Raw genomic sequence first — 14,623 nt, 5'->3', positions numbered from 1 at the left:
TCCTCGGCGTTTCCGGCCACCGACTACGCGCCTCAGTAGGATGTTGCCTCGGTCTTACAGCACGACTCCTTCTGGTGTTATCTTCTTGTTGCGTTGATCTCGTTTCTCACTCTTCACAATAAACCTTGCTTCTTGTCCTTTCTTGGGGTACCGCCGCAATGAAGTGCAGGCGCAGTCCCATAACATTCTTTCTGTTCGCTAGGCCTCTGTCAGGATCCCACCCCTGACAGGGACCCCCCCGAATCTTCCCCCGCAACACCCTCTGCCACAGGATGTTGCCTGGTTCCAACCCAGTCAGCTTTCTCTCTAACTTCCTATCTAAACCCCAGTTTTACCAGATTGTGAGAAGTGGCCTAATACATAGAACCCTTAGCTCCCCCTGGAGGCCAGACTGTGAAGTGTATTGGTGTCTGTGATACCTGGTCAGGTGAACTCCTTCAGTGCCATCAGACGTACCATAGCTCCCCATAGTGGCGGAGCATCAGTACTGCAACGACCAGGACTCTGGGGCGCTGCACATACACATACAAGCATATATACACACATATACCATGCATACATACACATACAGGCATATAAACACATATACTATGCATACATACACATACATATACAGGCATATACATACACACATATACCATGTATACATACAGGGATATACTGTACATACAATTCATATACTGTATAACCATACACACACATTCGGGGTGTTAGTACCCTACCTTGCCTTGTCTTTAGTCTTTATTGAACCTCTGCATTTCTATACCCGGAAGCAGCAGTGCAGGGTGCGTGGAGTGATGTCACTTTTAGCAGGAGCGGCTGTGGCAGAGTCTGCTAGCTGTGACGTTGCTGGGCATGCGACCCCTGCTGTCCTGCTCCCTGGTCCGGCTCTCCACTGTTTTGTGCGTAGCGGCCGTCGCACATGCATTTAAAAAGCCTGCGACCTCTTTTTTTTTTTCCCCTTCCTCCTCCCTCCTGCTCTTCTCCAGGGGCACACCGGGGATTTCCCCGGCACCCCGTCAGGCCAGTCCGACCCTGTGAGTAAATAGTTACTGCAGTTTTCTCCAACTCCAGTGCTCAAGAGCCGCCAACAGGGCATGTTTTCAGGATTTCCTTATTGTTGGCCATGGTGATAATTGCGTCACCTCCACAGGCAATAATAACATAACCTGTACAGTACTAAGGAAATCCTGAAAACACGATCTGTTTGTGGCTCTTGAGGACTGAATTTGGGGAGCACTGGGTTACTTTGTACATGATGTTGGTCACTGTGTTAATCTCAACTATGGTTCTAAGTTTAGGATCATAGTCTACATGTAAAGAAAGGTCCCTCTTACACTTTCTGTAGTCATAGAGTCATAGAATCATAGAATAATAGTGTTGGATGGAACCTCCAGGGTCATCATGTCCAAGTTCCTGATCAATGCAGGATTCACTAAACCATCTCAGACAGTCAGACAGATAGATGTCTGTCCAGCCTCTGGTTGAAGACTTCCAAGGAAGAAGAACTCACCACCTCTCGTGGCCGCCTGTTCCACTCATTGATCACCCTAACTGTAAAAAGTATTTTCTAACATCTAATCTGTATCTCCTCCCTTTCAGTTTCATCCCATTGATTCTCATGTTTCCATGTGCAATTGAGAATAAAAATGATCCCTCTACACTGTGACAGCCCTTCAGATTTTTGTAGACAGCTATTAGGTCTCCTCTCAGTCTTCTTTTTTGCAGCTAAACATTCCCAGATCCTTTAATAGATCCTCGCATGACATACTTTGCAGTCCGCTCACCATACTGGTCGTTCTTCTCTGAACTTTCTCCAGTTTTTCAATGTCTTTTTTAAAATCTACCCAGAATTGGACACAATATTACAGATGAGGCCTGACCAAGGAGGAGTAGAGGGGGATAATTACTTCACGTTATCTAGACTCTATGCTTCTTTTCATACATCCAAGAACTCTGTTTACCTTTTTTGCTGCTGCATCATATTGTTGACTTATGTGCACAGTGTGATCTATTAGTATTCCTAGGTATTTTTCACATGTGCTGTTGCTTAGTTCTATTCCTCCCATTCTATAGATGTCTTTTTCACATTTCTCCCTTTTAAATTCTATTCTATTAGTGACCTACAATGACCTACAAAGCCATCCACAACCTATCTCCTCCATACATCTGTGACATGATCTCCCGGTACCTACCAACACGCAACCTCTGATCCTCTCAAGACCTCCTTCTCTACTCCCCTCTCATCTCTTCTTCCCACAACCGCATCCAAGACTTCTACCGTGCTTCCCCCACACTCTGGAACTCTCTACCCCAGCACATCAGACTCTCGCCTATTATAGAAACTTTCAAAAAGAACCTGAAGACTCACCTCTTCCGACAAGCCTACAGCCTGTAGTGATCCTGAACCTACTGAACCGCCGCACAACCAGCTCTACCCTCTCCTAGTGTATCATCACCCATCCCCTGCAGACTGTGAGCCCTCGCGGGCAGGGTCCTCCCTCCTTATGTACCCGTGTGCCTTGTTTTTGCTCATGTTCAATGTATTTGTCTATATTTGCCCCGTATTTCACATGTAAAGCGCCATGGAATAAATGGTGCTATAAAAATGAATAATAATAATAATAATAATAATAATAATAATAACAATTAGTCACTGCCCATTGTTCAAGCTTATCTAGATCCTTCTGAATCCTTTCTCTGTCTGTGTTAGCTATCCCTCCTAGCTTTGCATCGTCTGCAAATTTGATCAGTTTACCGTCAGTTCCCTTATCTAGATCATTTATAAAAATTTTGAACAACACTGGGGCCAGGACAGAGCCTTGTGGTACCCAAATTGAAACACTCTTATAATTGGATGTGCAACCATTTATTACCACTCTTTGAGTACGATCACTGAGCCAGATAAAAATCCACCTAATCGTAGCCTTGTCAGTCCTATACTTGGACTTATTTTCAATAAGGATAGTATGAGATACTTTATCTAATGCTTTGCTGAAATCGAGATATACTGCATCTACCGCATTTCTCTGATCCACCCAGTCAGTAATTCCATCATAGAAGGAAATTAGATTAGATTAGTTTGGCATGACTTGTTTGCTACAATCCCATTCTGGCTCTGGTTAATTACTGTATTCTTATCCAAGTACTTACATACAGGCTTTTTAATAATTTATTTCCTGGTATAGAAGGCTCACTGGCCTGTAATTTCTTGGCTCCATTTTCTTTCCTTGTTTGAAGATAGGGACAACATTTGCCCTCTTCCAATCTTCGGGGTATTCTCCTGTTCTGTTTTTCAAAGATTCTGACTAGTGGTTCTGTAATTTCTTCTGCTAACTCTTTCAGTACCCTAGAACATAATTAACATGGACCAGGAGATGATTTACATTTATAGTTGGTACGATTGACTGTAAAGAATTAGTAATCTATCATAAATCATCATGATTCTATTAGTTAAACAGCAATCAAAGGGCCCCTCTCTACTTTGAGATGTCAAAACAATCATAAGCCTAAGGCTGGGTTCACATTACGTTTTAAAAGTAACGCAGTCCGTTAACGCTGCCATTAAGCTCTATTTCGGGAGCATCGCTAGCACACGCCCAAAATGGCGTGTTACTCGACCACAAGTATTGGACTATTTTTGCATCATACTGATGACGTGCCAGCCAAGATATCATCAGCATTTCGATGCACATTGACTACTACACCTGGTCAACTACTAAAAGAGTGATGTCTGCTGCACCCTCCAGTGCACAGAGCCCTTCATTAGGCAAAATTAGATTTCTACAGATTTATGAATCATCAACAAAATGGAAAAGTAACAACATGGGACCAAGCGCAAAATTATTCAACATCATAATGATCCCCCCCCCAAAAAAAAAAAAAAAAAGTGCAAAGTTTTAACTAGAACTTTTGAGAAAGACCCCAGCCTGAGTCAAGACATTAAACTTTTTTTCCTATGTTGGAGAATTCAATCTTTTGGATTATTTTTACACCCAACCTGATGTTATTGTATCACCTTTTTCTTCTTGTTACTGGTCAGGCCTTTCTTCGATGCTATCGTGGAGATTGCAACTTTCACAAGTTCCTTTTTGGTGCAGTAGACCGGAGGATCATTTAGATTTCAGTTATAAATAATTCCAACCTTTTGCTAAACATCAAGAAAGCTATGAATTATGAGCTTTTCATCAAAGACGCGAAGGGATCAATAGGCAAGAAGGGAAGAAGGGTATCTAGATAAGCACATTTAGTAATTACTGCTTAGAAGTCCATCAATCACTTTAAAAGCTCTTCAGAAAGTTTTTTTTAAAAAATGTTCTCCTTGGATTTATTAACGTGATGGTACCCGGCTGTACAAAAAAAAATAAAAAAAAATCCTCTTCTCTTTTATTGTAACCTTTTTAAGCAAATTTAATTTCGTCTTCAAAGGGAGTTATATAAATATCAATTTAGCATAAGCGACGCTGGCGCATTTATATTTCAAGAAGGTTGGAATCAATCATTTGGTTACTATTCATTCATCTTACTCTAATTGTGTGTGAACCCATTGAAATAATCAATGTACGGTGACAGACTGTGAACAAACACCGCTTTAAACATTTCTCGCGGCGACTAATTCAGTCTAATGAGTTCGAAATGAATTGTCTGAACGCCTTACAGCATCTTACTATTATGTTTTCATATTTTTTTATTTTTTTTTCGTATATATTTTTTTCCATTCATTATGCAAGTTAGAGTCTTTTTTTGTTCTTCGCTTTCCAATTACGTCCTATTTTATTTTGTAACACTTCGTCAAAGAGCGTGGTAGCTTCAAAAGGCGTGGAAAACTTCTCTACAGAAATGACAAATATGCGTCTCTTCTGAATTGTGGGTTTAATAAGGTTTTATTGCATGTGTTCTCAAAAACATTTTTTTCCCCTTGGATTATTGTGCTTTAGTTTTAATAAATTTACAATGTACTGTAGTAAAAAGGGTTATAATAAATAATGATGAAAGGAGGTAGATGAAATGAAACTATCTCGTAAGTATCATCTAGGATTGGTAGCTACCAGATAAGTCAATGTCTGACCCTTTCTCAACCCGTAGCATGGCCAGGGGCAGAAGCCAAACTAGACCTTCATCTACAGACAGCTGGTTTAACAGTGCTTGAGTCACGTTACAAGGTTTGTCTGAAGGGTTGGACATTAACTTACAAGATATCTAGTGAGAACAAACAAATCAATTCTGATTAATCGAATTTGTCAATTTTTCAATATTTGTGGATTCTAGTGAGTCCCAATTTTATTGGATGCAAATTGCAGGAATTATATTTGCTGGGAATTAGTTAAATACCATAGATGTTAAACACGTTCCTCAGGTATCCTGGGCTCCACTTCCTTCCCCTAGATTCGTTGCCCTCTGTTGTGTTCCACGTCGGGTTTTGCAAGTTGGACTACGCGGATGAATGGCATCATCTCCATAGACCGATTTAAGGCCCATAAAAACACACACACACCTGTGTCTTGGTTTTAAGTCTCTAGACCTCTACGTTTGGTGTGCTCCACCATCTGTGCATACTGGGCTTTACTTGCTTCCATCCCAGTTGAGCTCCACGTCATCCTTCCTGTTGCTCCTGAAATTCCTGAGTGTGGCAAGTCCGCACTGCCCATTTGCTTTCAGCTTGCTGCCTCAACACCCGGGGTCTGAGTGCCCAATCGAACCAGATGCTTAGAGGATCCACTTCACCTGGTGAGCCTAACAAATAGACTATCATACTAACCTTGCCCCTTAACTTTCCAAGGCTCTGCAGCACCCTTCCGGTACTCCGCACACCTCCTCTGGCTCCAGTCTTCTACTTTGTTGGCACTTACGGCACTGACTAGTCCACAGTATGTCATTCCGTCGTAATCCCTTGCGGTCATGTGGGGTGATACACTCCATGACATTGTGACATCTTAATATTTGTCAAGTTCTACATGGCGCCAGAAGCATCTGCGAAGTAATAAGAGAAGACTGAAGCCGGAGCCAGTACCTTAGGAGCGGATTACCGGCAGAGCGATGCTGCGGCAGGAACAGTATGATATTTTATTATTTTTGAAACCCTTCCCGGACTATCCGTTTATTATGTTTTGGGTTCTGAAGACTTGGGCAGATTTGGTTTTCTCATGCTTAGCAACAAGGTTTCGTGGTAGTGGGAATTTTTTTTTTTTTTCGTTTGTGTTCCGTTTTGTGCATTTTTCCCATGGAGTATTGCCTGTAAGACTCTATACTTAGCAGGTCTCTTGAAGGAGAAGTTTTGCTTTTTTCCATGTCTGTGCTCCATGCCCTGAAATCTCCATAGTCTCGCATTCACCTGCTGAAAGCCCCATGTGCATCGGCATCCTTATACTGTGATATTCTGTACTGTGGACCCAGTAGGAAAAACGCAGCGCACATGGGAGCAGATAGGTGAAGTCGGGCACTCGATGCTTGTTTACACATCTTGCTGCAGCTGTAACTAATGTATCCCCCATAAATAGTGAGCCCGTGCCCACCCAGATTCCAATTGTCCTCATCATATGTGAGCAATAAGCGGATTCGCGGTTTTGCTCTTTCCCGTCTTGAAAATCTCAATGTGGTCTTTTAACAACCAGTCGATGTCCCTGGGAGAATGTGATTGCTGTTTTCTTGCCAAGAACGTATGTTAATGGTCTCCTCCACTATCAGGCAAGCTGGAACTTAAATATTCAGAAATGACCCTCTCGTCGCTGTATTTATTTTTCAGGACAATGGAGCATGATAAACGTTGAATATTTCAGGAAAATAAAGTTCAGTGTGAGAAATGGGAATTTTATGTATTTCAGCGCTTAACAAAGCAGCCCCAGAAAGTGTAAAAGCGGAGTTACAGATGCTGGAGATAGCGGGCTGGAGCAGCTGTGTAATGGGGGCAGACAGAGGGGGTGACCCATGATCTGCGCTCTTACAGGAAAGGAGAACTCAATTCTGTATCGAAATCACCAAAAAGAGAGGACGGGCAAATGGTAACCCATCCTAGACCCATTATGGGGTGCACAAGACATCTGCTATAAGGCCCATCAAGGGGCCAATATCAGCCTGCCCCGTTTTTGCTTTGGGTGTAGTATCAGTCTTTAAATAGTGACCATTTCTGGAAATATGGGAAGTGGAAGAAGTCCGAGGTCATTGATAGAACTTTACAAATTTAAGAACAAGCCCTAAAGCATTCATTTTCTTTATCTGGGCCCAGACCTCTACGAACACTTCTCCTAGGTCATCTCTGCCTATAACTCTTCATGACGCTGCTACCCCCAGTTCCCCCACCCTGTAATAATGCCCAAAAGAAAGTTTTAATGCCCTTTTTATGCTAGAGAGTAAACGTATCCTTTCTTTTTACCATCCTGTATGCAATAGTATCTCTACCCCCCAATCTAATAATATCCACTTTAAGCTCCAAGGCATTGACAATTTTTGTGTTGTCCAGTTGGATGAAACAATAAAAGCACAGCCAGAAAAATAACACTCATGCTCAGGTAAACCTGTGCCACGTGGCTCGGCACAGGCAGAACGTAGTTGTCACCCCATCTTAACGCCCGGGCCTGGTCTATTACAGCCGAGAGCCTCAAATTTGCCAGAATTTGGAAACGTTTTTTCAGCTGATCTCATATTGAGCATATTGTCTAGTAGTAGCTGGACTCATTAAATGCTTAGTCTAATACGACACAGGAAAATTTCCAAAAAGGTTTAGGTGGAGTTTTCTCTCCAATAACAAAGCACAAGGTATCAGTCTCCTCTGCGGTGAGGGGTGAGAGGCGGATACAGAGGAGCCTCCATCATCACATTTTGAAAGCAAAAGAGGTAACCAGGTCACCTGTACAAATGAGTTCATGGAACACAAAAAATCCACATCGAAGACGATCCAAAAGGCAACGGATCCGGCACTTCAATAAAAAGTATACATTACAATTATCATCACCTATTAAAGTCACATTATAGGATGACGCAATCCAAAGGAAAGGAAAGTGCCATTGGGGAACAAGTTAATTCAGGTGACGCGTTTCAAAGAAAAATACTTCTTACTCATAACTCTTATTTTTCTGCGAAACGCGTCAACCTGAATGAACTTGTTCTCTATGTGAAGAGCAGAACAAAAATGGTTACCTCAATGAACCACAAAAAAGAATTTGTGATAAATATTGACCTGTCCATTCAAGGACATTTTAGCTATAGTATGAAATCCTGTTTTTCTTGTCTGTGGAATTGCCTTTGTACTGTTTGTTGTGAAACTGCCGCCCACGAAACTGTTTTTTCTTTCTTTCCTGTTTTGTCTCTTTGTTTAAACATGCAAAACTTGTATAACCACTGAACCTACCGATACAACTATATAAAGAAGGGATAGCACCTTGAAGGCAGGCGTGCTTCAGAGACTTCCCAGTGATACACTATACAAGACGTGTCTTGTGTATTATTTCTGGTGATTCCCCACTTCCAAAGGCTGCTCCGACTGAGTGTGGTCCCGACATTTCCTGGCGCCTGAACAGGGACCCGAGGTCTGTGTATTCCTTCAAGAACACCGGCAGAATACGAACGAAAAGAAAATCTGGGATAATGGACGGCAGATGAACAAAAACCTGGCCAGGTAAGAGACACTGTTAGATCTCTTATATCTGCCCTGCACTGTCCGTAAGATTTTCTGTGTCGTGTTCTTTAGCGGGTAGTTCTAGTAGAGGAGGATACCTATAGCTCGGGTTCTTTTACTATTTAGGAATTGATCACCTCACGGAGTACGGCATTGAATGAGAGTGAATGTGAATAAAAGGTGTGTGGAAGTTGGGAATAGCCCTATAAGCCGCCCAGGGTGTTGAAACAGAAGAAGTGACTGTCCCACTGGGCAACGTGGTTGCGTCCTTTCGGGGAGACCTCCGCGCCTATGTTCAATCTCTGATCCTGTCTTTGACAAAAACCTGGTGACGGATAAGTGTATGATAGTATGAGCCCAGGACAGATAAATTAGCCTGGGACAAGAATAAGTTGTGTATGATAGTATGAGCCCAGGACAGATAAATTAGCCTGGGACAAGATACGTTGTATGTTCTTTTTCTTTTTCTGTCTGGTTGCATTTGTGTTGTTTGCTATAGGTGTAGGAATCAGGATTTTCTTACATCAACACAGTTTAAACATCCTAGCTCCTTAGGAAGAAGGTAACGAGGTATTCTCATACCCAAACGCCACCTAGGGCAAGAAAAGACATCCTAGCTCCTTAGGAAGAAGGTAACGAGGTATTCTCATACCCAAACGCCACCTAGGGCAAGAAAGCTCAGGATAAGAAAATGGGGAATAAGCAAACAAAGTCGGAACCAGAAGAATTAGATATCTATACTATCGTAAAGGAGAGAAGTGGTGAAGATGCCACTAAGGGGCTGAGAAAGATTTTTAGTAAGTTTGGAGTTACTAGGGCAGAAGCTTTTAGTAGAAAACTATGGGAAGGAATTCAGGAAAGAAAAAAAGGCATAATCAGAGACAAGAAATGGATAGATCAGATCCAAGCATTGATTGATGTCTCTAGGGTAGCAGAAAATGAGGGATGGACATATAGTCAACAGAGTAAAAAGTGGTGTATTAGACCCGCAGGCTGTGGAGAAAAACAAAATGTGGAATCTAAAAATACCCCACCCCCATACCTTAACCCACATGCCCCATCTTTTCTCCAAACACCACCTCAAAGTTTAGCCGGACCAGGAGGATGGGTATGTCCGCACTGTGGACAACAAAATCCAGACTGGAGAAATGATTGCCTAGCCTGTGGTACACCTAGACATGGCGCTGTACTTGCCCCTGTTAGGGTAGTACCAAGACCCTTTAGGGAACCTGGTGCTGACGGAGTAATGGGAACTAGATACCACCAAACTCGACAATATTTCCCTTGGTCCCCCGCTGAAGGCATGTCTCTCTTGCATAACGCACCAGATCCCACCCAGTGTCCAGTTAGATTTGCACAATATATACAGCAAATTATGCAGACTCACGCAGGAGTTTGGGCAGATGGAGAAGAATTATGTAGAATGAAAATGACTCCTGGACTCTTCCAGGAGCTATTAGCAAATCTACAGGTACATAGGCCCCAGGCAGGAGATGGTGCCTTACAAACGATAGAATCAGGTACGCAATTTGTAGATCACTTAATGGTTTTCATGAGGGAGAGACAGAGGCAGAGAGGAACAACGGGAGTGGTGGCTCAGAAATCTGGACAATCAGTAGACGAATATTATCTAAGTGTAGAAAATAATTTCAGAGATGAAGGCATGGATCTAACCGCTCCAGGAATGATGAGGTTAGTTACAAATCCTTTATAGATGGATTGTCTCCAAAAGTGAAGGAAAAGCTTAAGGCCGCAACCCCTGATTGGAGAACCTTGGAAGACCCACACCTGGCTAGACAGAAAGCTGTAGAGATAGAAATGGACTTAAGAGAAAATTCTAAGCCAGTAAGAATTGCACAGGCTAATACTGGCTCTGCTAATCAAAAGTTTACTTGTCATTACTGTAAGAAGCCAGGACATTTCCAAAGGGAATGTAGGAAGAGAAAAGCAGATATAGATTCAGGAACCTTTGTACCCAAAAATAGGATAAATAACCCAGCGCCTGATCAAACAGACAGCTCAGAATGACTGAAGGTTATGCAGGTCTCTCTTCCTTCTAGAAGACCAATAATACAAGTTGAGGTTGAGGGTAAAAATGTACCTTTTCTGATAGATACGGGAGCAACATCCTCCATTTTAAATCAGGACTTTTTACCATATCCTGACAATATATCCTCAAAGGTAACATATGCAGAAGGGTATGATGGTAAAATTCAGGCGTTGCCCTTTACAAAACCTTTAAATGTGAGCTTTGGCCCTAAAACTTTTGTATCCAAATTTTTATTTGCTAAAGGTGCACCTACCTGCTTGCTGGGTACTGATGTCTTAAGTAAAATGCACGCAAACATCCATTTTAGAGAAGATGGCACAGTTATGCTGACCATCCCTGAAGATGCAGAAACTCTGGAACAATATGTTAGAATACAGGCAATGGAGGATTTTCCCGATATTTACACTCAACAAGCAAAAATTGACTTGTCTCGGGTTCCTGACAGCCTATGGGCAAAAGGAGACACTGATGTAGGGTTTTTATCAGTAGCTCCTATACTGTTAGAAACTGCCCCGGGAACCATTTTACCTCAGCTTAGGCAATACCCCATCAGCGCCCAGCAAGAACAGGCGATTTCTCAACAAATTCAGGATTATGTGTTACAAGTAGTGTTGAGCGATACCGTCCGATACTTGAAAGTATCGGTATCGGAAAGTATCGGCCGATACCGGCAAAGTATCGGATCCAATCCGATACCGATACCCGATACCAATACAAGTCAATGGGACTCATGTATCGGACGGTATTCCTGATGGTTCTCAGGGTCTGAAGGAGAGGAAACTCTCCCTCAGGCCCTGGGAACCATATTAATGTGTAAAAGAAAGAATTAAAATAAAAAATATTGCTATACTCACCTCTCCGATGCAGCCTGGACCTCAGCGAGGGAACCGGCAGCGTTGTTTGCTTAAAATTCGCGCTTTTCTTTCCTTACGTGAAGTCCCGGCTTGTGATTGGTTGCGTCGCAGTCACATGGGCGACGCAACCAATCACAGCAAGCCGTGACGTAATTTCAGGTCCTTAAGGATTTTAAAATTACGTCCCGGCTTTGTGATTGGTTGCGTCGCAGTCACATGGGCGACGCAACCAATCACAAGCCGTGACGTCACGGGAGGCTGGACACGCGCGCATTTTAAAATGCGCGCGTGTCCAGCCTCCCGTGACGTCCCGGCTTGTGATTGGTTGCGTCGCTGTCAACCAATCACAAGCCGGGAGGCTGGACACGCGCGCATTTTAAAATGCGCGCGAGTCCAGCCTCCCGTGACATCCCGGCTTGTGATTGGTTGCGTCGCTGTCAACCAATCACAAGCCGGGAGGCTGGACACGCGCGCATTTTAAAATGCGCGCGAGTCCAGCCTCCCGTGACGTCCCGGCTTGTGATTGGTTGCGTCGCTGTCAACCAATCACAAGCCGGGAAGCCATTTTAAAATGCGTGCGTGTCCAGCCTCCCGACTTGTGATTGGTTGACCGCGACGCAACCAATCACAAGCTGGGACGTCACGGGAGGCTGGACACACGCGCATTTTAAAATGCGCGCGTGTCCAGCCTCCCGTGACGTCACGGCTTGTGATTGGTTGCGTCGCCCATGTGACTGCGACGCAACCAATCACAAAGCCGGGACGTAATTTTAAAATCCTTAAGGACCTGAAATTACGTCACGGCTTGCTGTGATTGGTTGCGTCGCCCATGTGACTGCGACGCAACCAATCACAAAGCCGGAGCGTAATTTTAAAATACTGAATGACCTGAAATTACGTCACGGCTTGCTGTGATTGGTTGCGTTGCGGTCACATGGGCGGCACGCGACCAATCACAAGCCGGGACCTCACGTAAGGAAAGAAAAGCGCGAATTTTAAACAAAGAACGCTGCCGCTTCCCTCGGTAAGGTGCAGGCTGCGTCGGAGAGGTGAGTATAGCAATATTTTTTATTTTAATTCTCTCTTTTACACATTTTTACATTAATGTTGTTTCGATACCGATACCCGATACCACAAAAGTATCGGATCTCGGTATCGGAATTCCGATACAGCAAATATCGGCCGATACCCGATACTTGCGGTATCGGAATGCTCAACACTAGTTACAAGGTGTTTTGGTAGAAATCAGGTCACCCGCCAATACACCCTTATATCCTGTTAAAAAGAAAGTGTCCTCCAAAGAAACTATGGTGAAATATCGCATGGTGCACGACTTACGGGAAATCAATAAGGTTTTGGCACCGGTCACCCCTGTGGTACCGAATCCTCATACCTTACTGTCTCAAATTCCCAGCACTGCTGCATATTTTACGGTAATTGACTTATCAAACGCATTTTTTTCTGTGCCACTACATAAGAACTGTTGGCATTTGTTTGCCTTTACATTCAAGGGTAAACAATTAGCATGGACAAGATTGCCACAAGGTATGGTACACTCACCAACTTTGTACTCTGAAGCAATGCAGACCGTGCTGAAAAATTTCATCCCAGAACCAGGAGTAGTCATTCTACAGTATGTAGATGATTTACTTATTTGTTGCCCTGATGAGCAGACGGCAGTTACCTCAACTGTTAATTTCTTAATTTTCCTAGCGCAAGAAGGCTGTAAAGTAAATAGACAGAAACTCCAGGCTTGTCAACAAACAGTCGTGTTCTTAGGTCACTGCATATCACAGGGCATCAGACACCTCACACCTCAACGTACGGAAGCCATACGTAACATGCTTGAACCCAGGAATCACAAACAGCTGCGTGCTTTCCTGGGTATTGTTTCACACTGTAGACAGTGGATCATACATGCAAGTCAACTCATGCAGTCTTTATATGACTGTATTGCCAACACGCCATATTCACTCAGTGAAGAGGCTAAACAGTCATTTTCCTCTTTGAAAACAGCACTGGTATCAGCTCCGGCTCTGGGACTCCCAGACTACACTAAACCTTTTCAATTGATGGCAGCTGAGATATCCTCACATGCTACAGGGGTGCTCACACAAAAACATGGAAACAAACAGAGACCGGTGGCATACATATCAGCTCATCTGGACCCTGTAGCTAGAGCCGCACCTTCTTGTGTAAGGCCATGTGCACACGTTGCGGATTTCTTGCAGAAATTTCCTGAAGAAAACCGGAAATTTTCTGCAAGAAATCCGCATTTTTTTTTTTGCGTTTTTTTTCCGTTTTTTTCGCGTTTTTTTAGCATTCTGCAAGCGTAATTAGCTTGCAGAATGCTAAAGTTTTCCAAGCGATCTGTAGCATCGCTTGGAAAACTGACTGACAAGTTGGTCACACTTGTCAAACATACTGTTTGACAAGTGTGACCAACTTTTTACTATAGATGCAGCTTATGCAGCATCTATAGTAAAAGATAGAATGTTTAAAAATAATAAAAAAAATAAAAAAATGCTTATACTCACCCAGACATCTCATCAGCGGCGTCCGTTCATCTTCCTATAGCTGGTCTGTGCGCACAGGGCCTTCCGTGACGTCACGGTCACGTGAGCGGTCACATGACCGCTCACGACCAATCACAGGACAGTGACGTCATCGGCAAGGTCCTTCGCCGCACATCAGCTACAGGAACCGAACGGCAGCGTGCAGCGGTGAGGCGGGAACACTGCGCGGGACATCGAGGGTGAGTATAGGACTATTTTTTATTTTATTTCTTATTTTTTGACCACTTATATGGTGCCCAGTCCGTGGAGGAGAGTCTCCTCTCCTCCACCCTGGGTACCAACCGCACATAATCTGCTTACTTCCCGCATGGTGTGCACAGCCCCGTGCAGGAAGTAAGCAGATCAATGGACTCCTAGGTGTGCGGAATCCCTGCAATTCCGCATTTTTAATGAACATGTTGCTTTTTTTCCGCTATGCGATTTTTTCGCGGAAAAAATCGCAACATTTGCACAAAAAATGCGGAATACCTTGTAAATAATAGGAGGCATATGTTAGCGGTTTTTTCGCGTTTTTATCACGTTTTTATAGCGA

The sequence above is a fragment of the Ranitomeya variabilis genome, chromosome 4, assembly GCF_051348905.1.
Source record: "Ranitomeya variabilis isolate aRanVar5 chromosome 4, aRanVar5.hap1, whole genome shotgun sequence".
Taxonomy (NCBI): domain Eukaryota; kingdom Metazoa; phylum Chordata; class Amphibia; order Anura; family Dendrobatidae; genus Ranitomeya; species Ranitomeya variabilis.
The sequence above is the reverse complement of the archived record's forward strand: the minus strand, read 5'-3'. Positions refer to the sequence as shown.